General features: G+C 34.8%; 1 pseudogene across 1 annotated transcript; it reads left to right on the top strand.

The window, feature by feature from the left end:
- Window positions 1-408: 408 nt before the first annotated feature.
- Window positions 409-9,410, top strand: LOC311182429 (small ribosomal subunit protein eS25-like; annotated as a pseudogene). The gene is made up of 3 exons: window positions 409-532; window positions 6,873-6,999; window positions 8,987-9,410. The product of its transcript is annotated as a small ribosomal subunit protein eS25-like (transcript).
- Window positions 9,411-26,202: the final 16,792 nt, after the last annotated feature.

Genomic DNA, 26,202 nt, shown 5'->3' with positions numbered 1-26,202 from the left:
TGCATTATTTACAGGGGTTGTGAAGGCATTAGGAAAACAGGTTTGAAGTGCTGCATTTGCATTAAAACCTTGCTTTACTGCCACACAAACAGTGCCTCTCTTGAAATGGAAATTGTTAATAAATCTACCACTTTATAGCTTTGCCTTGTAAAAAGCTTTCTGAGAGGAGGAGGCTTCATTTTCCCTAGATAGAACAGCACTATCATTGTTCAGCTACAGCAAATGGGGGGCTGACTAGGGAATCAGCAACCTACTAGTACTGTTTCAGATTGATGTGTTTTATCACCCATGGAACTCACATGAAACCCTTCTGGTCTTTTTAATACTCTTACTTGGAGACTGAACTTCAAATTTACTCTTTTATGTGAAAGGAATTTAAAGAGACTTTGGAGTCTGGGTGCATCGACCATGGCAGTGCAGTACCCAGCAGTCCTGACATCTGTGCCGTCCTTCTGTGTCCCTACTAGCTTCCCTGCTACTGTTGGAAATGTGTCATTATCATCAGATGATTATCCGTGTGGAAAAGCCCAGGGTAATGCAGCTTCTGCCTTGTTAAGGCAAGCTTTTCCAAACACTGTACATTAAACATTACAGCGATCATGGAAAATTTTAAAAATATTCTAAGTAAATTATAGATACTCCTAGAAAAATAGAATTATAATGTATAGAAACATGTAGACTCAATATAAAACACACACACACACACACTCACTCACTCACACACAAACATACAGCACCCAGCCTGCACATGAGAATTCAGTGAGTACCAACTGTGGCCAAGCAATAATTCCCCTGAATAACTTGTTCGCTATCTCTGATATCATCATTCTTCTATAGAATCACATAGACTTTAAATCTGGCCAAAGCCAACAACAGCACTAGAGGTATATGATATTCTGTGTCTTAATATTTTCACAAAAGAAAATTCAATTTCTAAAATACTTGGCATTTCAATGTTTTTCCTGATCAGCACATATAGGACCAGATCTAGAAAAACATGAATGCTAGTTATCCATCATGGCTTTAGGTCTTTTATTTCCTGTTTGGAGAGATTAAAGTATTCATATACAAATGAGACTAATGACAAAAATGAAAAAAAAATCATTTTCGAAAAGATAACTTTAATGAATAAAATTTATTTCCATTAACTAGTGAGACATGCTTTGCCTGGTTCCTTTGCCTTGTGTGAGAAAATAAAATATATTACTGAATCCTGTTAGAATTTGAAGACTCCACCAAAATAAGAAAACAGTAAAGGACAGCAAAGAATCCACTGTTATTTCTAGATGACCTGTCTCTGATGGTCTTCAGCATCACACATTCATGAGTTAACATTAAACCACTTGGCTCTTTTTATCATACAAGACATAGCATGTGTAAAAGGAAAGAATGAACAAGTGAGCTAAAGGTATGGAATACAGGAAAGAAACAGAACCATTGTGTCAGCAGGTCACATCTTAAATTGGGGCCAGTCAAATTTACAGCATGGTGACAGTTGCCAATTTTTACTTTACAAGAGTTATGTCATCCCTTCCCCTCAGTATCTTCATCTGTCTGTGCCTCTTATGAGCTCAACTTTGAGATTTCTGTCTAACAGATACAATTTTTAGGTAATAATTAGTTTCTATAGAAGTTAAAATTCAAGAGGGTTGTTCAGCACCCAGCATCTTCAAGGGCTGTGCTGTGATTCCTCTGCATCCTGGCTTCTCTTCCAGGTTTTGCAACAAGTTCTGGGAGAAGCTAAGGTCTTTCCTGGATTGAGCCATACTTCAAGGGGAGAGTATTTCAGTCAATCTTAGATGATGGTTGCACTCTCAAGCAAAGATGTATGTCTTGTGTCTCTGTACTTCTGAAGACAGTAATTAACTTTTTTTTTCTAACTTCAAATGTATTTAGTTTCTCTTTATATTTCATGGATAGACCAAGACTCATGGCACTAGGCAACTGGGACTCGTCCCCTGGCCCATAGGGTCATGTCACATGAGGCTGGGTCATTTTCCAGGTAAAGGATCCACCATTACCTAGGTGAATTATTTAGTCTCTTCTTCTGCCCCTGTTGAAAACAACTGCTATACTAAGTCATGATTTCAAATATGTTGGATTTGAAAAAAAAAAAAAAAAGTTGACAACCCCTGACCTAAAGCTCAGGAAATCAGTTCAAAGAAAATCATTAAATTCAAGGCCTCCCTGGTGGCACAAGGGGTTGAACGCAGCACTGTGAAGCTGTCTGCAGCCTCTGTAGCATGAGTTCAACCCCCTACCAGCCAGGGAGATACCCACATGACACAGCAGGTCTCTCACATCTGGCCTACTGCTCCCCTCAGCAGTATATTTCAGTCAGTCCACCTGTTCTGTTCCCCACTATCTCTGGTGAATCCTCTCACCTCCCACACCTTTGGCCTGTACCCAAGTTCTTCCATAAATAAATAAATAAATAAATAATCTTTTAAAAAATAAAATAAAATCACAGCTTTCATATATAATGTAGTCACAGGAAGATTCTATTCAAGAAGCTTAGCTGTGCATTTGTCCCTATGAAAATCAGAAACACTACATACCTCATATATTAAAAGCATAATTTTACATTACACAGGGAAACACACTTTGAACATAAAAAATTAGAAACACAAAAGCTTATATCTGATGAATCTTGAGAATTAAGAAAATTTTCTGCATTCTACTTAAAATCTGCTAAGATCTCTCCATGGCTCTTAGAATGGGGTCCATATTTCTTAACAAGAGACATAAGCTATGAATTGTTTTTTTTTTTTTTTTTCTGCTTAAATCATCTCCATTGACTTCCACGAGCATTTTTAATTCTTCAAAACTCAGCATTAATTATGGGAATAATTCCTATGGGAATAATTTTAGAAGTATCTTTCCTGATCTCCCTTCTTGACAATCCTCTTAATCCCATTGGTTACATGAAATCTTATATTAACATAGCCCTTATCAAGCTAATTTGGAATTTCTTATTTGCCTGTTGTCAGTACGGGCACTATAATGTCAAATGCCTGAGTGTTACTCCTACTCTGGGATGGGGCACAAGTTTTACTATTTCTTAAACACTTCAGAAATTTGTAAGATTTAATGAGGTTTGAAAAACGCTGGGCTAGATGCAAACCAGGATTCTGGTTGTTGTAACTCCAGTGTCTAAAAAACGCACAGTACTCAAGAAATACTAGAAAGTAGTACGGAATGAGCAGATTTGAAGAATGTTTTTGCATGAATAACAAAAGGGTTAAAATCTGATCACTGTGCTTTATGAATGGGTTTTATAGATTACAAAACACTTTCGTTTCTATTTCTTTGAGAATATTATGGACAGATCAAACATTTAAATTAAATAAAGGTATAGATGAAGCAAGATGCTGATTTTCTGCTGAGATATATTTTATTCCTTGAAAAATGTAGAAATATCACTAGCTCCTTTGTAACAATGATAAAATGTTTATTCAACTTATCATTTTGTTCATAAGAATGGACTTTGATGGTTTTCAAAAGCAGCATTTACTGTCTAACTACACTTCTACATACTGTGCCTATATATACATATGACAACACATGTATCTTTTCTATGTTACCATATTTTTTGAGGTAAGGTGATATTTTTATTATTTTATGAACAACATTTAGAGTAGATCACGCTTGAGGTTAATAACATGCACATAGCTGGTAGTGTTTCTTCTGGGTTATATGTAACATTAAGTCATTGATATCTCTTTTCATGTCACATTGATTATATTCTTTTCAGTCTCAACTGGTACTTGAAGTGAAACACTAATTTGAATTGACATCTCAATTGAGAAATTTATTGAACCAGAAATCAATGACTCACTGATAACTTCTTAAATGTCTTCTCACTGCCAACATTAACACCCATCGCAGATTCTTTATTTTTTTTTTAATTTTCAATAGACATAATAGAAAAAATGAGGGGTTACTGAATGATCTCAACTTAATTAGAGAAATGTATTTAGTTCATTAACTCATACAAAATATTTAAGTATGAAATAGAGATAGGTATTTTCTTAATATTGGGGACATAATAAAATAAAATTTACAAAAGAATGTAAGAAAATAATTTGCCTTATTAAGGCAATTACCTAATCAGAGAAGGTGGGCAGAGGTTTACAATCAAGAATTAATAAACTCTTTTATTAGGAGACCACAAATACTAAGAAGAAAATAAAATAGGCAATGGAAATTGAGAGCAACAAGTACTATCCTATTAATTTTTTTTTGGATATTATGTGCAAAGGAAAAATTTAAAAAATCCTTCAGTTTCTATAGAACTATTGTCATTAATAAGGCCTTGCTCTATTTTGAGTATTTATTATCAGTAATTTATATTATTTATTATTTATTTGTCAATCCCTTTCCCATCACCTTATCTATCAATCTTCACATGAGAGCATACATGAGGTGTATTTTTATATCTCTGAATCATGTACGGTGCTATAAACCAGAATTACCTCAATTAAAAATAAAAAAATAGTTATGTAATAAAGACATATCTTCAAACTAACAAAAATATACTGATAATTCTAATGTACTCAGTATATATTATAATTTTTATATATATTATAAACTTTTTGTTTGGCTGGATTAATTATAGGGAACCTGTAAGTATAATTTTTATTCTCTTAGTCCTATGCTATTCTAAATGTCTATCCAGTACATTCCTTATTTGTTAGCATATTGCACCAGAAACTGCATTCACTACATTTTATTCTTCTATTCTGTGGATGCTACTTAGCATATGATAATCAGCCAAAGGTCCTTAAGATTGGGTGCTAAACAATATACTTTAGGTCATTATAAACTCAAGTTTTTTTTCTATTGCTGCTCTTTGAATCATAGAATCTCAAAGTTGGAGTTAAAATCTGGTATCCTAAAAAAAAAAAAAAAAATCTGGTATCCTACGGTATAATCCATTCTTCAGTGTCTTCATTTCCTCACATGAGCAAGACTGACACATGTGAACACAATAATAAACACATCCACTGATGCTGATTGGAAAATGACCCAGTGCAGAGTTGGGAAATTCTAACTGAACTATCATTAGAGGAATACATCTGGTGAATATGAAATCAATGGGATAACTGGCAAAAGAGTAGCTGTTAAGGTTGATCTGCTCATAGGGAATAACTTCAGAAAAAAAAAAAAACAACAGAGGAAGTTTAGTAGGAAACAGAATATAGACTAGGAAAAAAAGGCTCTGTAATTAATCACTTAACGTATTGTAAGAGGAGGGTTTCTATTCTCTTTCCTTAGCTACTCCAGGAGTTGTGGCCCAAGCTCTTCAGACCCACAGCGTAAAGTTGGAAATAGAAGACTGAGAGAGACATTCTATTTCATGTTAAAATAACTGCATTGTTCAAGAAGTAGATGTCAGAGGAGGTCCCACACTTCGCTCCTGGGAAGATAATCTAAACGTTGTCAGTCAGGCCCAGGGCCTGGGGTTGTGACTTGGAGTGAAACTACTGCACCTCATGGATATTGAATAAATACTAACTGCTCCAAAGGGGGCACTGAGGAAATTCAACTCCATATAACGAAAGGTGAAGGGGCGAGGCACCTGCAGACAGCACCGAGGCAGAAGCCTCCCGTGCAAGTCTCAGAGCTGTGTTCCCTTTGTCTGCCTGGTGGGCTGAGGAGGGAAACTGAGCAGTGCCCAGGCAAACCATTAACTGAAAGTTGCTGGCACCTCACAGGAGAACCAGCTCCCTAGTGAAGAGGGTAGGACACAGAATTGCGCCACCACCCCCACCCCTCAGCACTGAAGCTGATCTTATGAAGCAAGAGGCACTGTCCACAGACTGCAAGGACAGGAGCCCAGGCAGAAGAGCATCAGCAGTACCACAAACACAAACCACCCCCAAACACCACTTTCACGAGATTATATTTTCACTAATTGAATTTTGAAAACCAGTCATGTTTTTGTGACAAGTAAATTCTGGAGATCTAATGTACAATATGGCAACTACAGTTATCAATACTGTGTGGTATATTTGAAATTCGTTAAGAGAGAAGATCTTAAATATTTTCACCCCCCAAAATATCAAAAAATGTAACCACTGGGGAAGGATAGGCATCTATACACACATGCACACATGTTATAAAATGACCACCATAATTGAACTAGTTAAGATGCTCAGATAAATTTACATGTATAAATCAAAACATTAAACTGTACTCCTTAAATATATACAATTTCTTTTTGTCAATTATATGCCGGAATATCTTGAAAATAATGCACAAAGGTCACCATGATTCTCTACTTGTAAGGTAGATGCTGGCAATAAAAAAATTAGCACAATATAAATATTCTGACATGGTAAAACTCATAATCCAGTGGGGAGAAATAAATGTAAACAGATACAGCGTAATATGATCTGGTAACTGTTATGATAGTAAAATAAACAAATTACTGAGGGATACTGAAGAGTAACTGAATAATTGCACAAACAAAAATTCATTATCTTGCACTATATATGCTACTTATTACTTTATGCTCCTTTCTTTCACAAGGCCCCTGAATTTACAAGATAAAATATATCTATCCAAACACAGCTAGTCATAGATAAGCTGTTTAATATTTTTAGAACTCAGTAAAATATAGAAGATGGCCAATCTTTTTAGTTATATTTCAAGTGATTGGTAAAAAGTACTCTATACCTTGTGTGATCTTAGGCTTGGAGATGTTAGGTGTCAAAGTGTTTTACAGAGATTTTGGAGTTAAATCTAACAATCGCGTGTAGAGACCACAAACTGGACATTTGACATCAAAGCATCACAAGTTACTTGATGAAAAAAAGAGTGTTTGAACTTTGACCTGATCTATGACTTCATTAATCCTTGATTTCTAGCCAAGATTTTTTCATTTATTCAAATGGATTTTAAAATTGAAAGCCTGCTGGCATCACTGGTGGACTTTGGATTTAATAAAGAACAATCCTCGCTCTTCGCTCTCCAAGAGTTTCTCCATGGTCTCAGGTACGTGGTATATCTATTTTCTGTCTTCAGAATGTGTTAATGATTTATATATGTTGGTGGTCATCACCTTTATATGTTGTTGTTCAAAGAGATTAGTGCTATACTATAAACTATTAGTCTCATTTTCTTTGCGCAATGGGATATATAGCACCACAACAATTTGTCCTCTAAGTATATGCTTTCTGATGATGTAATGATGATCTAAGAACTATTAAAATAAGGCAACCAGAATATTTTAAATGGGCGATAAACAACAAAGTGATGTAAAATCAAAACTGAAACAGAACTTTGGGATTGTTCTCTCTAAGCAAGCATACATTTGTGAGCATGCTGTGAACTGCTCCGAAATGAAATGAGTTTCCTGTAAGCATGTAAAGCAGAGCTTCCTTCAGCCACTTACCATATTAACAGTTAACGTGTAATTCCCCTAACTTTATCGTCCATTGCCTCGCTTCCTGTCGACTATCATTAACGCTTTCAGTGAGGTCTCATTCTTTCTGGTTTGGTACTTGACAGTGAAATATGCATACATAAACACATAAACGTGCACACACAAAGATATAAGCACTCACCACGGAAAATGGATAAGAGGCTGTTTGTACTTAAGGTGCCTGAAGGGAAGATGAAAGTAATTAGGCTGCACAAATTATGCTTCCTGTTGCTCTACATCCTTCTTTTGGTGAGAGGTAGTTTTTTTTTTAACATTAAATGTATGTAACTAAAAGCATTATTAGGAAATCTAAATATAGCTTATAATAGAACATAAAAAACACTCAAGCCTAAGACAAAATTTGGAAACAATCTGAGACAGAAGGTCGAATTCCTGTACCCAGAACAATCTCACTCTTGGTTTTCTTTTTTTTTTTCCTTCAATCTTGAATAGCAAAATAAAGTTCCACCAGCTACTTAACCTCATTTTAATTTTTCACTAAGAAATTACTTAATCTATTTCTCACCTTAATATCACTGGAATCAGGTAAGAAAATTGAGCCATAACAGCATATTTTTATATATTTCCATAGCCCTATGATCTGATCTGACTTACTCTGAATAATTACACAACATACATTCATTGCAATAAGTGTGCATAGGTTATTATATAAATATTATATAAATATGTGCATATATGTGTTTATATATGTATATGGGTATACACCTGTGCACATATATATATATACACACACACACAATCATTTCACAGACAACCGCATACATAGATCAAGTATGCATTTATATATGAACATATTCATACAATCGTCACAATGTTTAATATCTGTATATCCTTAAAATGGTTAGAATTTCAATACAGAGTGATGCACATTATATTCTGAGATAACTCCCAATACTAATTATTATTTTTCTTATCTCTGTCAACAAAGATTACTTCACTACATAAGAATACATATGCAGTGTAAAAAATATGCATTTTCATTCTCGAAAAAACAAACAAATGAGCAAGAATAGAAATCTCATGAGTCAGACTGCTTCCCCTCAGCAGAGAGCTGTGGAGCCAATTATTGGGAGCACAGCAAGTTAATCCTGATGTGGAGCAGTGCCCTGCCTCTCTGACAGCTGCTGGAAATCAAGCACCAATGATGCCCTGGGGCCTGTTCTCCCAAACACTGCCCAAGTTGGTAGGGAAACAAACTCACCAGCACTAGTCTTTTATGATTCTTTGTGATTATTCTATGATTCTTTGTGATTATTTACATTTCATAACATCCCAATCTTTTCAAAAGTTCAGCAACTCTTTTCATCTTTACAACAGGAGTCTTGCACAAACCAGCCGTGACCAACTGGACCTGTTAACGTGTGTGTACATTGCAATGTGGTCCAGTGACAACACCCCCTGTCCTCACCCATGACCAAGTCTAGAGGGCATTTATCCCATTTCTGAACTTTAATGCCAACTCACTGACCCAAGGAATGTGTCAGGTATGTGAAGTAATAGATGTCACTTTTAATCTCAGTGAGGTGACCGTGATAGCTGCTGCTCTCAGAGCTTCAAGACGGTACCCAAGGATGATAGGAAGAAGAAAGCTGGCAGGGAGTCAGCCAAGAAAGACAAAGACCCAGTCAACAAATCTGGGGTTTGGTCAAAAAGAAGAGCTGGCTCAAAGGCAAAGTTTGGGACAAGCTCAATAACCTAGTCTTGTTTGACAGAGCCACACATGACAAACTCTGTAAGGAAGTTCCCAACTTAAGGTCGGAACCTCAGCCTCTGTATCGGAGAGACTGGAGATGTGTGCTTCCTGGCTAAAGCAGCCCTACAGGAGCGCCTCAGTGAAGGACTTAACAAACTAGTCTCAAAACACAGAGCACAAGTAACTTACACCAGAAACACCAAGGATGGAGACGCGCCGGCTGCCAGTGAAGATGCATGGATAGCTTCCATCAACCGTACATTTTGAAAAATGAAGTTTTATTAAGTCAAAAACTATGTGATTTTTATTTATAAACAATTTCAAATATATTGTAACTTTTTATAGGATTTTTATTGTATTGTATAGCACAAACATTTGAATTTCTCAATAGTTACAAAGTTTTATCCTTTAAAGGTAGATTTGCATTTTGTAAGTACTCAATGCTTCTTCAGAGGGGGAAATAAGGCATGTAAATAAGGGGGGAAATAAGACATGTAAATAATTTCATAAACACTATGTTCAGTGAAAACTGAGGAGAGGCTCTAATTTTTTTCTGTGTGGTCTGAAAACCTATCTCTCCATCAATCCAAGAGTATATTAGTGCAACCGTGACATTCCCAAAATTAATCTGAAGATAATTTGTTGTGTATGTGAACTTGATTCACCATTGAACTAACTCTAGGATTCCTGACTCCCAGGTTTTACTTAGTTTACTAGATGTTTTGATGATTTCTCCAAATAATCTAATTTTTTTTTTGGTTTATTTTGCTGTCAATATTAAATGCCTTTCCTTCTTTCAGCAAACACTTTCAGATCTTCACAGGTGCTCTCCCAGATTCTTTCTCTATCTGGAAGTTTCAGGCTCTTAGAACAGCCTTAGGGAAATCTAGCTTGTCTAAACTTGGCATGTGTGGTATATGTGCTTAGAGAATTCTTCAATTTTCTTTTATAGTACATGTCACAAGAATAACAAATAATTTACATCTGTTTCTTTCTAGATCATAAATTCCAAAAGTAAGGGATCTTGATTTTCTTGTTCACAGATATATATCCATAACATACATAGTGCCTGACAGATATTCAATAATTATTCATTGAATAAAATAATAAACTCCAATGTACTTTAGATAAGAGGAGATAAGGAACACAGTCTATGAGATTTTGGGGAACTAAAATTTTGTCTTTTCTCTACCATTACTTAAGTGTGTTTTTGCAGGCAAATCTCAAATATCTCAACTATGTTTTGAGATAATTTACCCAAATATTTACTAAAATATTTTCAAGATATCTTATATTCAGAATGCATGTCAACTGAGAGTATAAATATCAACTGACAGTTACATAATTATACCATAATTTGATGGGATATATCAACAAATCAAGTACCATTCTATGGGAAAAGTTATAGGATAAACAATATTGATATTGGAAAACCAACCAACACAAACAGGACTTAGTATAAAAGCAATGTTTGGAGCTCCTGCTTTGGCAGCTGACAGGCATTGAGTTTGATTGAAAAGACCTTAATGTTGACTCCGTATGACTAACTGTAAAACAGATTTCTATCTCATTAGAGCCACCTCCCTAATCTGACTTTTATTAGAGCATTTAATTTAGAAAACTTGTAATTGTAAATTATTTCTCTGCACAATTGAAATGTACATAAATCTTTTCCTACCTTTTTTGTCACTTTTATGACTCACAGAATGCACCATAGCATCCCTATTCCCATTCTCTGTGGGAAGGTAGGAGTCTAACCTTGACAGGTGACAATTAATCAACACAAAATCTTTGCACACTCAGAAAAAAAAAAAAAACAAAACAAAACTCAGTATGCTCAACACATTCCATTCATCAATCAACATCCTACCTAATGTCCTTTAGTAATTTTGCATTAGCTTAACTAGTACTTTAAACCCCTGTCTTTTGTTTCAGTAGATGTGAGATTGGTCTCTCTCCTTTATTGCAATAGCCTTGAATAAAGCTTCCACCACCTGTGTAACCGTCTAATGCAATATTTGCTTTGACAACTCAAATGCCATATAAGAAATTTGATAACCATAAGGCCTAGACTGAGTTTTTCTGCTCTTTGATTGATATAATGGAAAAGTATGCACCTAGCACTACAAAGAGAATTATATAAAATCCTCAATACAAAGGATGTGTAACATAAGTACTTGTTAATTATTAACAAATTAAAGAAAACATAAATTATCAGTGTAAGGTCTTCAGTTAGATATTTGATTATTTTAGGATCTCAAGATAAAATTAACATTCTCAAAATATTTTGAAATTAAAATAACTTTGGGCACTTAACTGAAAACTAATCTGGAGACCAATTTTTTTCTTTAGCTTGATCTCTCTGAGTAGCCTACACGGGGTACTCCTGAATGGTTCAATAAATATTAAGTTCTTGCAATTATCCTGAGTTAATGGATAACAGGGATTGCGGGAATAGTAAAATGAGAAAAAATCAAAATTAATTACCAGGGTATATTTATTTTTGCCATATGATTTGGGTAAACATTAAGTTCATGATCCCAGTTTTTCTTGTTGTTGTTGTTTTTCCAAGAGTTGTAATCACATTAAAACACACTGAAGAACTGGATCTTGAGATATAAAGTGCATGTCTATTGCAAACTGCTGTCATAGTATGTCATCAGCTTTAATTTAATAGAAAATTCAGAAAACTGAATTCAGTAATTAGGATAGCACCTTACTGCCGAGCCTAATACTGTTTATCTCAGCATTGTGACAACAGACACTTTGAAATCTTCATATTCCCACTAATTGCCTAACATGGGTTATAGGCCATGATATTCAGTTTGGTATTGATGTTCTTTTTTTTTTTTAAGATTTATTTATTTATACAAGAACTGGGGTATAGGCCAGATGCGCAGGAGGGTGAGAGGATTCACCAGAGACAGAGTGGGGAGCAGAACAGAAAGATCCACTGAAATCCACTGCTGAGGGGAGCAGTGGGGAGACAGGAGAGGTCTGCTGTGCCATGTGAGTAAGCCACTGGCCAGGGATCTAACTTGCGCTGTAGTGGCTGCCTATAGCTTGATATGGTGAGACTTACTCCCTTGTGCCACCAGGGAGGCCCTGGGAAAATGCAATCTTACTACATAATGGTGCACCTGTGTTACACAAACAGCAACGTGCATATCAGATTCATATTTCCAGATGAGGACTGTCTTTCTTTCCACATGCCACTACATTCAGTTACTCACTGTGTGGTAATTTACATTCTACAAAATATTCTCTCTACACTAGAAAATGTGGAAGAAAGCCTTATTTTCTCTTAGCATTATCAGTTTCAAGTTCTAGATCAAACCTCTTCACATTCATAGAATAGAATGCCAGACAAAGCTATAGAGATTCTTTTTAGTGTTTCATTTTTTTAATGCTTCAGACTTCATGAATAGATCTGTTTAAATTTTCCAGTTTAACGCTGTCAATGCAGACCATTCCCCAGCATAATTAAGAATTGTTTGAAAGTGGTCTGAGCTGATAGCTGTCATATGTTGACTGACAAGGCAGGTTCTGTAAAACAACAAATGTATTATACGGGTAATTTTTCTCATTGTGTTGAAATTTTCAGTTGATTAAAGTCTTAAAATGTATTTTAGAATTGAATGATTAAATCTTGTCAGGTAATTTTAAACCTTTAGAGGCATAATACCATAAAAAGCATTTTAATGTATTTGATTTTACTCTATCAAAAACAAATTACTTTTTCAGTATAAATATCCCCAGCTTACTACAGGTCCTATCTGTCGATATCACAATATGACAGCATTCAGACACTTGTTAACTGCCAAGGCAGCGTGTCTACTATTTGTCACTAAGCAACATTCAGAAACAATTTCCCCTTTTCTATTATCATGCAAAACACATTCAGGACAAGAAATGCACACAGAGAAAATTACTCCTCTGGTGAGATATTTTGACACAAAAAAATCTTTCCTTATCAAAGATGAAAAGCACCTTGTCACTCACTTCTAATTATTGCCTTATTTCTGTAAATGCAGAGAGAAGCCAGCTCCCTGCAACAACGTCACTGAGCATTTACCAACATGCAAAGCTGGACTCGGCCTGTGAGCGGGATTCACGGAGCCCGGCCAGGTCTGTGTCGATCCACATTGATGGGGGGGGGGGGTTGAATTATAACTATTAATCTTCTTTAAAGTCAAAGAAAGGACATTTTCTCTTTTTTTTGCATGAATAGTTGCTATTTCATCTTTGGTCTCTGGATACCTTCCTTCCCCAGTGTTTTCTGATATGCCTCGGGCATAAAAGTGTAACGATTATCAACATTCGCAGTGCAAGAATCAATTTGAAGAGTTGTAAACTTATTAAACATTAAAGTTAAGCATTTCCTGTCCCGTGATTATGATTAATATCCATAACCAAATGAGTTAGACAGGATTGGAGGGGTGTGAAGCTTGGGCTGAGCAGATGCAAAATCATTAACTATGTGTGGAAATCACTTCCTTAGAAGAATTATAATTCCGGACACTCACTAGCAACAGATTTTCCAGGCAGGGCATTATGAAACAGAGGAAGAAAAATAATCATTAGTGAGCAAACCAGCAACAATATTACTGCTTCCAGTAATTCCACTTTGTATCGAAGCCAGGTTTGTATGGAGGATCCGCTAATAATGAGGGTGGATGGATGCTGGACCTCAGGGCTTTCCTCTGGCAACTTACATTCATGATGCTATTTCTAAAACCTTCTATAATAGCCTTTCCCCAGGCTGACCTGACAGAAAAATTTTTTTAAGGAAAAACATCCACAATATCTTACCATAGAAGAATAGAGAAGAATTACTTATACTCCCTGACCAGTCACTCATTGCTATTTGCACTGATTTGTTTTTTTTTCCCTTAATTTCAAATCAATTAAGCTATATTTGATGAGCTGTTACTCAAAAGGAGCAACATTATTTCATTCAGTAACCCTTTATGGATGTGCTCTAATGTGGCAGACACTCTACTAGGCACTAGGGTTGCTAAAATTACTCTGTACACTTGAGGAGCTAAAGTTGTTCCATAACATGTCTTATTTATCTAGAGACATATCAGAGTTAGAGCTCAGATCATAATTAATGTTGGATTCTAGGAGACACTTATCAGAATAAATTAAATGAAGTGAAAGTGATTGTGTCAAAGTCATTGTGTCCTCAGTTTCAATACTGGACTGACTCTATAAGCTTCTAAAATTGTTTTATTTTCTCTCAAAATATTCTCTGGAGTAATATGGTAAAGAAGAAAACCCATAAAAGGAGTGAGAAGACCTAGAGGCAGATTTGTACTACGCCACTTTCTTAAAGTATATACTAGAGGGCCTCCCTGACGGTGCAGAGGTTAAAGCCTCAGCACTATGAAGCTATCAGCACCCACTACAGCATGAGTTTTATCCCAGGCCAGGGAGCTACCCACATGGCGCAGCAGACCTTGCCTGTCTCCCCGTTGCTCCCCTCAGCAGTGTATTTTAGTAGCTCCGCTTGTTTTGCTCCCTACTCTGTCACTGGTGAGTCCTCTCACCACCCTCTGCCCCTCTGGCCTGCATCCCAGGTCTTTCATGCACATAAATAAAAATAAATTTTTAAAAAAATATACACTAGAAAATCATTTTACCTATTGAGGTAATTTTGTCCTCATTTAGTAAATATTGAAAATATCTTAGTCATAATACTAAACGCATATGTATCTTACTCGTTCAATTTATACAAATCTCCCATGAGGACTATACTGGTATCATACTCATTTTGCAAGTGAGATAGGTGATTGAGGATTAAGTAGCAGCGCGGGAAGCAGGGCACAGTCAGGTCAGTCTGACATCAAAACCCACATTCCACCTCTAGTGTAATTTAGGTCCTCATGGATGTCTTATTTCCATTTCAACTAAACAGTTTGGCAAGTAGTGTCTCCACCTCCAGCTTTTTTCTCCCCTCAAAGCTCTTTCTTCAGCTACTGGAGTGTCTATTTAAAACATAAGTCTGGGGGCCTCCCTGGTGGCACAAGGGGTTAAGCACAGCACTGTGAAGCTGTCTGCGGCCTCTGCAGCACAGGGTTGACCCAGGCAGGCCAGGGAGCAACACACATGGTGCAGACCTTACCTGTCTTCGCCTGTTGCTCCCTTCTGCAGTGTATTTCAGTCAGTCTGCCTGTTTCGTACCCCACTGTCTCTGGTGAATCCTCTCACCCCTGTCACCTCTGGCCTGTACCCCAGTTCTTGCATGCATAAATAAAAATAAATCTTTATAAAATATAAATCTAACTATATTCCACTGCCATGTAAAATCTCTCCGTAGTGTCTATGGGTCTTTCAAGAGGAGGTCTCTGAAGCAAGAATACTGCCTCCAGCCTGGCTGACTTAACTCCTGCTCTCAGCACACCTTCCTCATTCTTTATAGACGGGAAACTCACTACCTCCTCAAACAGAGCTCAGTTTCATCACCCTGGCAAGTGAAGGTATCTTCTCACAAAATGGAGAGTTCTGCTCAAATTTGAATTGAATTGTTCACATCTTTTTAGATATTTCGAGTTTTAATGTATTTCAATTTAAATTGATTAAATATATATCAGACACAAATAAACATTGTTCCACTGAGTAGATTAGCACCACCAGAATACAGTCCTTTAAAATCAGGTAATTTAGGTATATTTAAACAAAATCTTTATACTCTGATATAAACTCAATTAATGGTTAAAATAATAGCTAGTGGTGTGCCTTTGCTGTACTATTGTTTTGCAACCATCCCAGGCCAGATTGGTTTATTGTTGATTCGGACAGACTAAAATTTTAGAGCCTTTGTTATCTCCAACATGCATTTAATGCTGAAGCAGGGAATGGGACACAGGCTGACCACCAGGCAGGGAGGCAGCATCTGAGCCTCCAGCCTTGTGACATTGTGACATTGTCAACGCCAGAGCTGAGGGGCCCCTTTCATGCCTTATTTCTAGACCCAGGTGTCCATATTTACATATGCACACACTCCTGCTCTCTGGTGTCCCTGCCCTTCTCTGCCCCTTGTCTGCAATTGCAGGTTCACATGCCCCACGCTCACGCCCCCAAGCATCCTCTGAGACATGTTATCACAGGTGGGTAATGAAACCTGGGAAGAAAGCAAGGCCACAGGCGGTTGCTTAGAAGCTGGCAGCCAGAAGGTGAAAAAAAACTTCCCAGTCTTATAGCCTTGATTCCGCCGCCAGATGTCTAAGGTTTTAAACAAGATATTTATTGCTTTATTGGGATCCTTACCTGGAAAGTGGAGGAATTAATACTCTGCTTAGTCTGTTCATGGGTATGGAATGAACAAACACCAATTGCAGTAATGTATGTGAATAAATAAAGAGCATTGTTTTGAGAACTAAAATAATAATAATAATAATAATAAAACAAGATATTTAAAGCAAAAATGGGCAAAGGATTGGAACAAACCATTTTCCATCAAAGATATGCCAATTGCCATCAAGGTTATGAAAAGATGTTCATGAATTTTAGGGAAATCACTTAAAGGACAATGTCAGCAAATACTAATAGCCTTTAACCACTGCCTACCTGGTAGGATGGCTATTACCAAAAAATGGGGGGAAAGTTTCTCAAGGATATGGGGAAGCTGTTACCTTTACACATTGCTGGTGGGGCTATAAAATGTGACAGCCATTGTGGAAAAGAGCTTCGTGGTTCCTCAGGAAATTAAAGGTTGAAATACTGTGTGATTTAGCAATTCTGCTCCTAGTTATACAAGCTGAAGAACTGCAAGCAGAAAATTAGATACTATGCACACTGATGTTCACAACAATATTTGCAATGTATCATGGAAAAGAAAAGAAGCAACCAAAGCCTTTTCAACTGCACTGATACTCTGAAAACTCCTGTCTGTACATGAGACAGTCAATTTAAAGATTGAAATACTTCAGCTATAATAAGCATCACGAATAGATAACAATCACTTCAAGATTGACTTTTAATGCTATTAGGTCACTGCACAGCTTTTTAAAAAGGCAGGGACTATAGCAACACAACACGCTCTTTCAAGAGTATCAGGTCTGATCATATTTCTGGATATGCACATGACTATCATGGGCAAATCTGACACACTGAAGAACTGTGAACTTTCTAGTGTCACTGAAGGCTGGGCATTTAATGTCTCAATCTGTGTGGAACATGGCACGCATCCCTCTCTATTAATGGCATGTGTCCTGTCAATGCCATCTGCTTTTGAATTCCAATTCCTAGGCAGAAATAAAGAGAATGTGGCAGGAGAGTAAAAAGAAATATTATAGCCCTTGGTACATTCTAATCAGGTTCTAGCTTCAATGAATATTTAACTCTATATTTCCAAACTAAACTTAGGTTCCACTGGAGATGCATGCTTCCTTGGCAAATGCTTCGTCTATTTGGCAGAAGAACAAAAGAGATTGTAGCAGTTTTTTTTTGGTTTTCTCCTCAGATGATAGCCTCAGCAACACTGAGCTCTATATTTCCAAACTTGATTTATATAGCACTTCACTGGGGAACCTGGGAACCTACATTCAAGGTGGGGATCTAGCTACATGGATTTCAACTTGTTTATCTATTAAACGTTCAATGAGTAACAGAATGATTTCTAGTTTTAGGCTATTATGAATGAACCTGCTGTGGCTATTCTTATATTTGCATATTTTATAAATGCATGTTTTATTTGTCTTGGGTAAATATTTAGTTACAGATTGGCTAGACCACAGAGTAGGACTATATTTGATTTTATAAGAAATTTCAAGGTTTTTTTTTCCCAAAATAATTGGAAAACTACTTTACACTTCCACCAACAGAAATGAGAGCTCTGCCAGCTAAAATTCTTTGCTGATATTTGATATCTCTATTTAATGTTTCTGTATGGGTGTGAATTTGTTTTAGACACTGGGGTATCCTTATACAAAGGAATTTTTGAAAGTGAAAAGTAGAAAGAATGTGAGATCACATATAGGCTGAAATACATTATAAAAGTTTTTAATGATATAAAAAATAAACACCATCAAAACATATGAAGTATATTTAAATGTATCTCAGCAGTATAATATATATATATATATATATATACACACACACACACACACACACATACACACATTACTCTACATTTAGCTTTTTTTTTCAAAGTTTAATCACTTTTCATTCCAATTATGAATACAGACAGGCTCTGGGATCCTTATGCCCACATCCAAAAATAATTTTTAAAAACAAAGCTTTTGCTCATGTTAAAATAGCTACTTTCCCACAATCTAAGAGACAAGGGATAGCAAGCTGATGGATTACTATAAAAATGCAGGATTCAGAGTAAAGGGGTATATTTGATTTATGACATAACTACACATCTATCCACCCTTTTCCATTCATCTATCTGGAATGCTGCAATAGCATATTCTTAAGCATGAGATTATTACAAAATGTCCAGTTATTTTATATAACTCCCTCTGGAAGGAAGCTTGCTCCACCAGACATTCCCTTCCTTGACATCTCTAGATGGTATCAAACAGAGATTATCCATTGCCATTCCAAGTGTCCAATATCCTGAAATAATCCATTCTTCATGGTGTATATGCAATTAATAAAGGTTGAAAGATTCTAAAAATAAGACCATGTGCCCAAACATGTCATGTGCAATTGTCATTGGGAATATAAGGACTGGTTTAGAATATTTACAGGTAAATGGATCAAAAGCAGGGGAAAAAAAAACTGTCATGTGGATGAGGAAGCCAAATAGCAGTCTCTTTCAGAGTGGAAGCAAGAACAGTGGCCAACCTATAATCTATCTGTCAGATATTTTTCCGAACTCCCAGTAAAATAAGATGTCTTCAGTTGTACTATGGGCGAGTCCTGAAAGATGTAGGTTTCCACAGGGCATGCATGGGAAATACCATTAGGAATCCTTCCTTTCCTTTAAGCTTTACCTTCACAACCAACATGTGAAATTTAGGACTCTATAGCCATTCATTTACCTCTGTATTACTTATAACTTCTATAATCATGCAATTTATTAATGCTGCTTATTTCCTAAATCCACACACTATGATAAAAACTTTGTGATGGCAGGAATACTTGTTGTATATTTTATTTGTTTGGCTGACCTGCTGAGCCTGTGGTACAAGGTGCTTAGAGTACACTTGTGGAGCACATATGTAAGTGAATGAATGTGTGAAGCTTATTCAGACACAAAGTGGGTCACAGTGAGGAAAATAAATCAATTCCACTGTAAGCACACTCTCAAAAGTCTCCCAGAGCTAAAACTAATATATAAAAGCCATATAGTAAGAGAGAGTTAGATATATAGTGGTAAACTTGATGTAATATATATATATATGTTGATTATAATGATCTACAACTGAAACCTGTATTATATTATTAAACAGTATTACTTGATTATTTTTTAAGGGACCAATTCAGGAACCGGCATAAAAAGTTTATTAGAATATGGCAACTGCTTTCCTCTGGATAATGCATAATTAAAAAATGCACACAAAACATGGCATCTACATAGCAATCTCTTACTGACCATATGCTGTATTTCAAAAAAGTATAATTTGAATTGATTCATTCACACTTACAGTATATAATAAAAAGCTAATGATGGAAGTTATAGCAATAAAATTTCTACCTCAATATAAGGAACACTTTCTAACATAAAAATGAGAACAATATTTTTATTTATTTAGAGAAACACTGAAGTTTGGGGATATTGTGAAGACTATTTAATAGTCCAGTGAGTGGATATTTTGGATAGTATTTGAAAGCTTAAGTTCAGAGATGTTATGATTCTAGAACCTACAAAGGTTCTATTCAAAATTTGTATTTTTAAAATTTAGAATATGTATAAAACATTTCATAAGAAAACCATACTCAGATAATCTATGTGTAGCTATACCTCAGCATGGCTTGTCAATAATGAAATGTCAAGTCAACAGAAGAGATAAAATAACCTAAATTTGAAGTACAAGTTTGTTCAAAACAAATAAATTCAACATTGAATGAAACAAAAATATGGTAGAAAGCAAGTAAATCATAAAATTTGTATCAGAATTCAAAAAAGTGATTTAAAGATGATTAATATTTTTCTTTATCTATTCCAATGCTTACAGTAATGTTGGCTTGGAAAATATGTATTTAATAGCGCATTTTCAGCATATGGCAAACTTTAGTTTTCAAACTAACACAGCATCTATATTTTGTAAAGTTATGAAAAATAGAGAAGTAGAAATATCAAGAGTCAATCTGAATTACTCCACAACTACCAGCATTAAGATTCATCTATATTTTTCTCAATGCTAAATATAAAAGCATTTATCAGACACAAATGACAATCATAGTGCAATTAACAATATGCTAATTCCATCACTGTCTTCAACAAAAGCAAAGGGAGATATTTCCTTCACACAATCTAGTCGGTACCATCTCACAGCGGAGCCATACGTCACTGATTAATTCTTTCTGTTAAACACTAGGAGTCTGGGGTACAATAAAATATTTTATCAATGTTCACTCTCCTTCTAAAAGTTGGCTATACTCAGAGTGATTTACTGAGTGGAAAAACTATATTTAATTTGAACTAAATATGTTAAGCAGAAGTCACATGATGAAAAGAGGTATGGTTTCACAGACATTTAAAAAAAAAATTTGTTCACATCTTTTGCATTATACCTTCAAAACTTACTCAATTCCCTTTCTGTTTGATTAATTAAATAGTTATTGCCCTGACTCTCATACTTCTATGTCAAGCTAATAAGCTATATTTAATGTAGAAAGTCAATATTTAAAGGCAATATTCACATGAATAATAAATAATATGAAGGATAAAGTCAAAATATAGAATTATTTCTATGTCATTATTATAGCTTCGTGAACTTATTTTTGGCCACAGATGAGAACTAAAGGAAAACACAAAATTTAAAATGTATTATGTGGCAACATGTGAACAAGTGTAAATTTAAATTCTCATCTTTATTTTGTTCTTTCAATATTTTGATATATACATTAGTATATGCAATGGATTTCTACTGAATCTTTTCAAAATTGTGATTTAAATGCTTGAGGTTTTATACTGTTAATAGTGCCTTTGTAAACAATGCAAAACAATTTTAATATTTATATATAAAAGAAGTTAGGATAAAACAGACAAAATGAACAACAGTTTATAGATACTAAATAATTTTATATTTTACATATGCGCAGCAGCAAATGTATTAAATTTATACTTGAATCAAGCTTTTATATATTTTCTAAGTATATTATACTGTCAATATAGGATATGTGAAAAAAGGCATAGACTTTGACATCCTTTTGACATAAGATCAAATCTTGAATTTTTGCCATTTTGTGTGATTGTGCACATTTCTCCTTTTAGCTCCAAATTCCTTATTTACAAAACGGTTGTAGCAATAACACCATTACTTAGTTACATTGAAATTTAAGAATTGAATACAATATATTAATCAGCCACACGAGTGATGCTTTTTTATGGACATTTTTATGTCATCTTTGACACAGTATACATAGAGAGGTAAAATTGACAACAGAGTAGTTCAGAGAGGACACAAGAAAAGACACTATCCCAGTAAGTAGTCAGGCCCAGTTTATTCCACTAAAAGTACAATATGTCATTCACTAAAAAGACCCACATTTATGGGACCTGACTGTTTCCACTGCTATTTTCTCCTGTATCACAAATCCTAAAGGTACAGAAAAATACATTTAAAAAAAATTCTTTTGTATCTATCCAATAAGAGGTCCAGAATGTCTCACCTTGTAAGTGCTGTGATTTAAAACATATTGAGATCTTGAGAAAACAAGCAGTTAGCTGCCTGTAAAAGAAACTTTGAACTTATCTTTCATTTCTTCTTTAAAAATGGTTTCTTAGAAACACTTAAAAGACATGAGAATTGGAAGATTTCTCATGCTACAGACTCTACAGACTCTACTGAAAGCTTACAACATAATTCTGAAGTTAAGGTAACAAGTGTCCAGGGTATACTTAATCATAAAATAATTATTTTTAAAAAAGTTGTCCAAATGAATTTATCATTAATTACCTCTATAGGAAAAGTTGTCTTTATAATAATCACACTTTACCTTTTAAATTTCTAGCTTTTAAATGTTGGGTTTTTATGAGGTAATACTTTCATAAACATGAATGTTAATTATCCAAATGTCACTAAACATTTTTCTTGTAGCACTTAAAATAATCACTAATAAATGAACATTTTCATGACTTATAATATTACCATATTCAACACATTACTTATCTCACGGTATTTGACTGAACAATAAAAATGTGTTGGTTTTCTGGGTCAAAATGTGACCATTTAAAAAAAAATGATCAATCACTGTTGCTTATTTTTTTTCCATTTTAAGACTATAAGATTATCAGAACATGTTCTATTAAAGTGTTTTGTTTTTGCACAGATTAAGTCATGGATGGTTTGATAACATGAGGTGGATGGATGGATGGATGGATGGATGGATGGATGGATGGATGGATGGAGATAACACAGGAAGAGAGACATATGGCATCATGAAATAAAAAAAAAAAAGATATGGAAAGTTTCTTACTAAAATTTAGAATAGGGATTTTGAATATGCTTTAATTTACAAAAATTAAAGATTCTTAGTTTGGAATTGACCTTGAGAATAATATTAATTTCAAAGGGCAGTATGTTTCTTACAATGAAACACTCACTGACATCATATAATATTGTCAAATATTATATTTTATCCTATGTTAAGCTGAAAAATATTTCCTTGGATTGCTAGCTTGGTTCAGAGTCCTATTCTTTAAAGATAAGGGATATTTGTTCCAATCCGCTTCCACAGGATGATACTTTTCAACAGCTGAGAACATGCATATTGTCTCTTTCTCAGTCTCCTTTCTCCAGACTACACATTGCCAATTTCTTTCTTCATTTTCCAAGTGATAACTTTTTACCTAATTACTCTAATTGTCTAGTGTTTTCTTGAATATAGATTCTGACCAGAACAGAACAAAGTGATGATCCAAAATCACCTTTCTTTCTGGATACCAACATTTTTAGTAGTTGAGTTTCATTACTACTGAATTATAGCAATCTAATATCCCCTCTTCATTTTATTTTTGATTTTGTCTTTGGTTTGATATATAGCTTCCTCTTCCTCTGTTAACAGATGGTCCCGAGAGGACCTGTTTTCAATAAAGACTTAATAAACTGACTGATACCACAGAGAAAACAAACATTTAAACTTCCTTGGTTCTAATTTATTTTATACACATACTTGTTACATCCCTAAAAATTAAAATACATAGTATAATAACTAATTGAGTTCAAAGACTAAATCTGCCTGTTTCTTTAATAACATGAAAAAGTTACAGTTTAAAATTTCTTAACATTAGGGCCTCCCCAGTGGCGCAGCGGTTGAGCGCTGGGTTGCGAAGCTGCCCGCAGCCTCTACAGCGCTGGTTCGATCCCCAGCTGCTCCCCGGCCACCGGAGGAGGGTCCCACATGGCGCGCAGACCTCTCCTGCCGCCCGCTGCTCCCCTCAGCAGTGTCCTTCGGTCCTTCTGCCTGCTCTGCTCCCCGCTCTGGCTCTGGTGAATTCTCTCACTCTCCCGCGCTTCTGACTGTACCCAGTGCTTGTATAAACAAATAAATAAATAAATCTTAAAAAAAAAATTTCTTAACATTAATATTTTTGGAAGCAGAACGATAATTTATTTTAGAGCCACACTATAACTATGACCCCATTTCAAAAGCTCTCTGCAAAGTAACAACGGAATAAAAATAAAGAGAAAGCCAAACTTAAGTTCTCATTCCATCAAGCCTGTATCAACTTTCTTAATGGATGCTCATTTTCTCATTCTTTAAAATTATCCTCACAAGGCATTTGAATCACCAGTCTTCAGTTTTTCTTTAAGTTTCTATGTTGATCTCTCTCCAGCTCTTGTGCTAAGTCCCCTCAACTGCATCTTTTGTTTTAGTCCATACAATAATTTTTTTCCCTGTCTACTTTAAAATTATTAGCAGTTGAGCACCAGTATAGACACCCCATGTTATATCTCCAACCTAAACTTTCTTAAACTCCAAAGTCATGTGTCCTGTTGCCTATTTTGCATCTTCACCTGGGTGTTAAGGAAGCATAACACTCTTGTCTGCCAATAAACTCCTCAGCCCCCGTCTCAATCTGAGTACATAAACACTCCCTCTCATAGACGCCCTAGCAGCTGCCACCATCCTGTTACCTAAGCACCAAACATTGATAGCATCCTTTACAATTTTTATTTACTTTATTTCACATCAGATCTATCAACAAATGCTTAAAATTAGATTAAATCATAATATTCCTCCTTTCAAAACCTACCCATCTCATAGTATAAAAGCAAAGTTCCTCACATTGATATATTTGATTTTTTTTTTCCTACCAGTTCTCTAAATTTATTTTTTCTGTTCTTCCTCTTACTCATTCTTTTCCAGACACATCAAACATACTTCTGCCTCAGGACATTTATATCTGCTACTCTTCTGCCATCAGAAAAATCTTGGCTGGCACCATTACTTCCTTCACTTTTCAGAATAAATAGATCCTCAAGAGAGAAACCTTCTGTGATCTCCTAGAAAAAGCCAATCAACAAACAAAATAACAGCCAAATCCAATATCCTCTGTCCTTTATTTCTGATTTATTTCTTCCAAAAGTATCGGCACTTCAAAATACTTTATTTTTTTCCTTTGCTCTTTCATTCATACTTTTTCACTGTATTAAAAAGATGATTTAAAAAGAATGGGGATTGTTAAAAATAATTAATGTCACATTCATATATAATTCATAACAGGCATTCCTTGCAACACTGTCAGATATGGTAGTCTATATGGTCAACTCAATACTTTAAATTTTGTGTATAGCTGATTCTGATAAGATTCTTCAATACAAATTAATTATAAGCATCAAAAGGCAAATCAACACAAGCGATTTTATGAAAGAAAAAAAATGACATTCAGTGATGGAGCTACCTGATCAGGATGAATGTAGGAAAATTTAAGCATACTTTGGTCAAACATTTTCAAGTCACTGAAGATATATGTTATATATTAGATATGTTGCTATGTCTTATTGTTTTGAAAATGTGATAACTGTAAAATTAACATGCATACTAATATGAAAGTCAAAGGGGCTATTTTCACAAAAAGCAAAGAAAAAACAATTTTCTCTATGATATCACTTCAATTTTCAGAGATACTTTTATGGATTTAATTAAACTGAAGCCTATAAAATGACAAGTGATATTTGAAATATAAATACCGCATTTTGCTACTCCATTTTTACAAGACAGCCATTTAAGTAGTAAGGAACAGAAAAACATATCACTTTTATTCTTTTTAGTTTGACTTTCTTAGAACACAGAAATAATTATTTTCATGATACATTCAATATTCCTGAAATTATTTCTCACACATATTTGGTTTTATTTTTCAAAAATCCTTAAGAGAGAAAACAGATATTGTATAACTTGCTGGGCTTTGCTATAATATTTGTAAAGAAATTTAAGTTTTGTCTATATAATATGCATTTTAAAAGTTTGAATTTCTCATGCAAATACATATTAGTAAAATATTTAATATAAATTCCCTTCTTAAAACAAATTACAGAGAAAAACCATCAAAAAGTTTTAATAACTGCTCTGTAAATTTCCTCATTTGAGTTTAAGATTACTCTCCTTAAGTACTAAATTGAAGTAACTTTAGAAGCCTACTAAATTTTAAAGTATAATCGTAAACACATAAAACACAATGATTTTACCTTCTAGTAATTCTTATAAAAAACTGCACCCTTAAGAAATTTTCCTTTTACTAAGGCATTGTCAGTTTCTATACCCATTGTTTATCAGAACAGTTTAATTCTTGTTCTTTCATAATTGTTTAGTTCATAAACATTAATAACATTATTTAAAAAAAAAAGGAAAATAGCCTTTCTTTCACTGTATAGATAATAGCAGGGGGTATTATTTAAAGCATTCCACAGCAGATTCTATCCTGCTGGGCACA

The sequence above is a fragment of the Talpa europaea genome (assembly GCF_964194135.1).
Source record: "Talpa europaea genome assembly, chromosome: 12".
NCBI lineage: Eukaryota > Metazoa > Chordata > Mammalia > Eulipotyphla > Talpidae > Talpa > Talpa europaea.
The sequence above is the reverse complement of the archived record's forward strand: the minus strand, read 5'-3'. Positions and strand labels throughout refer to the sequence as shown.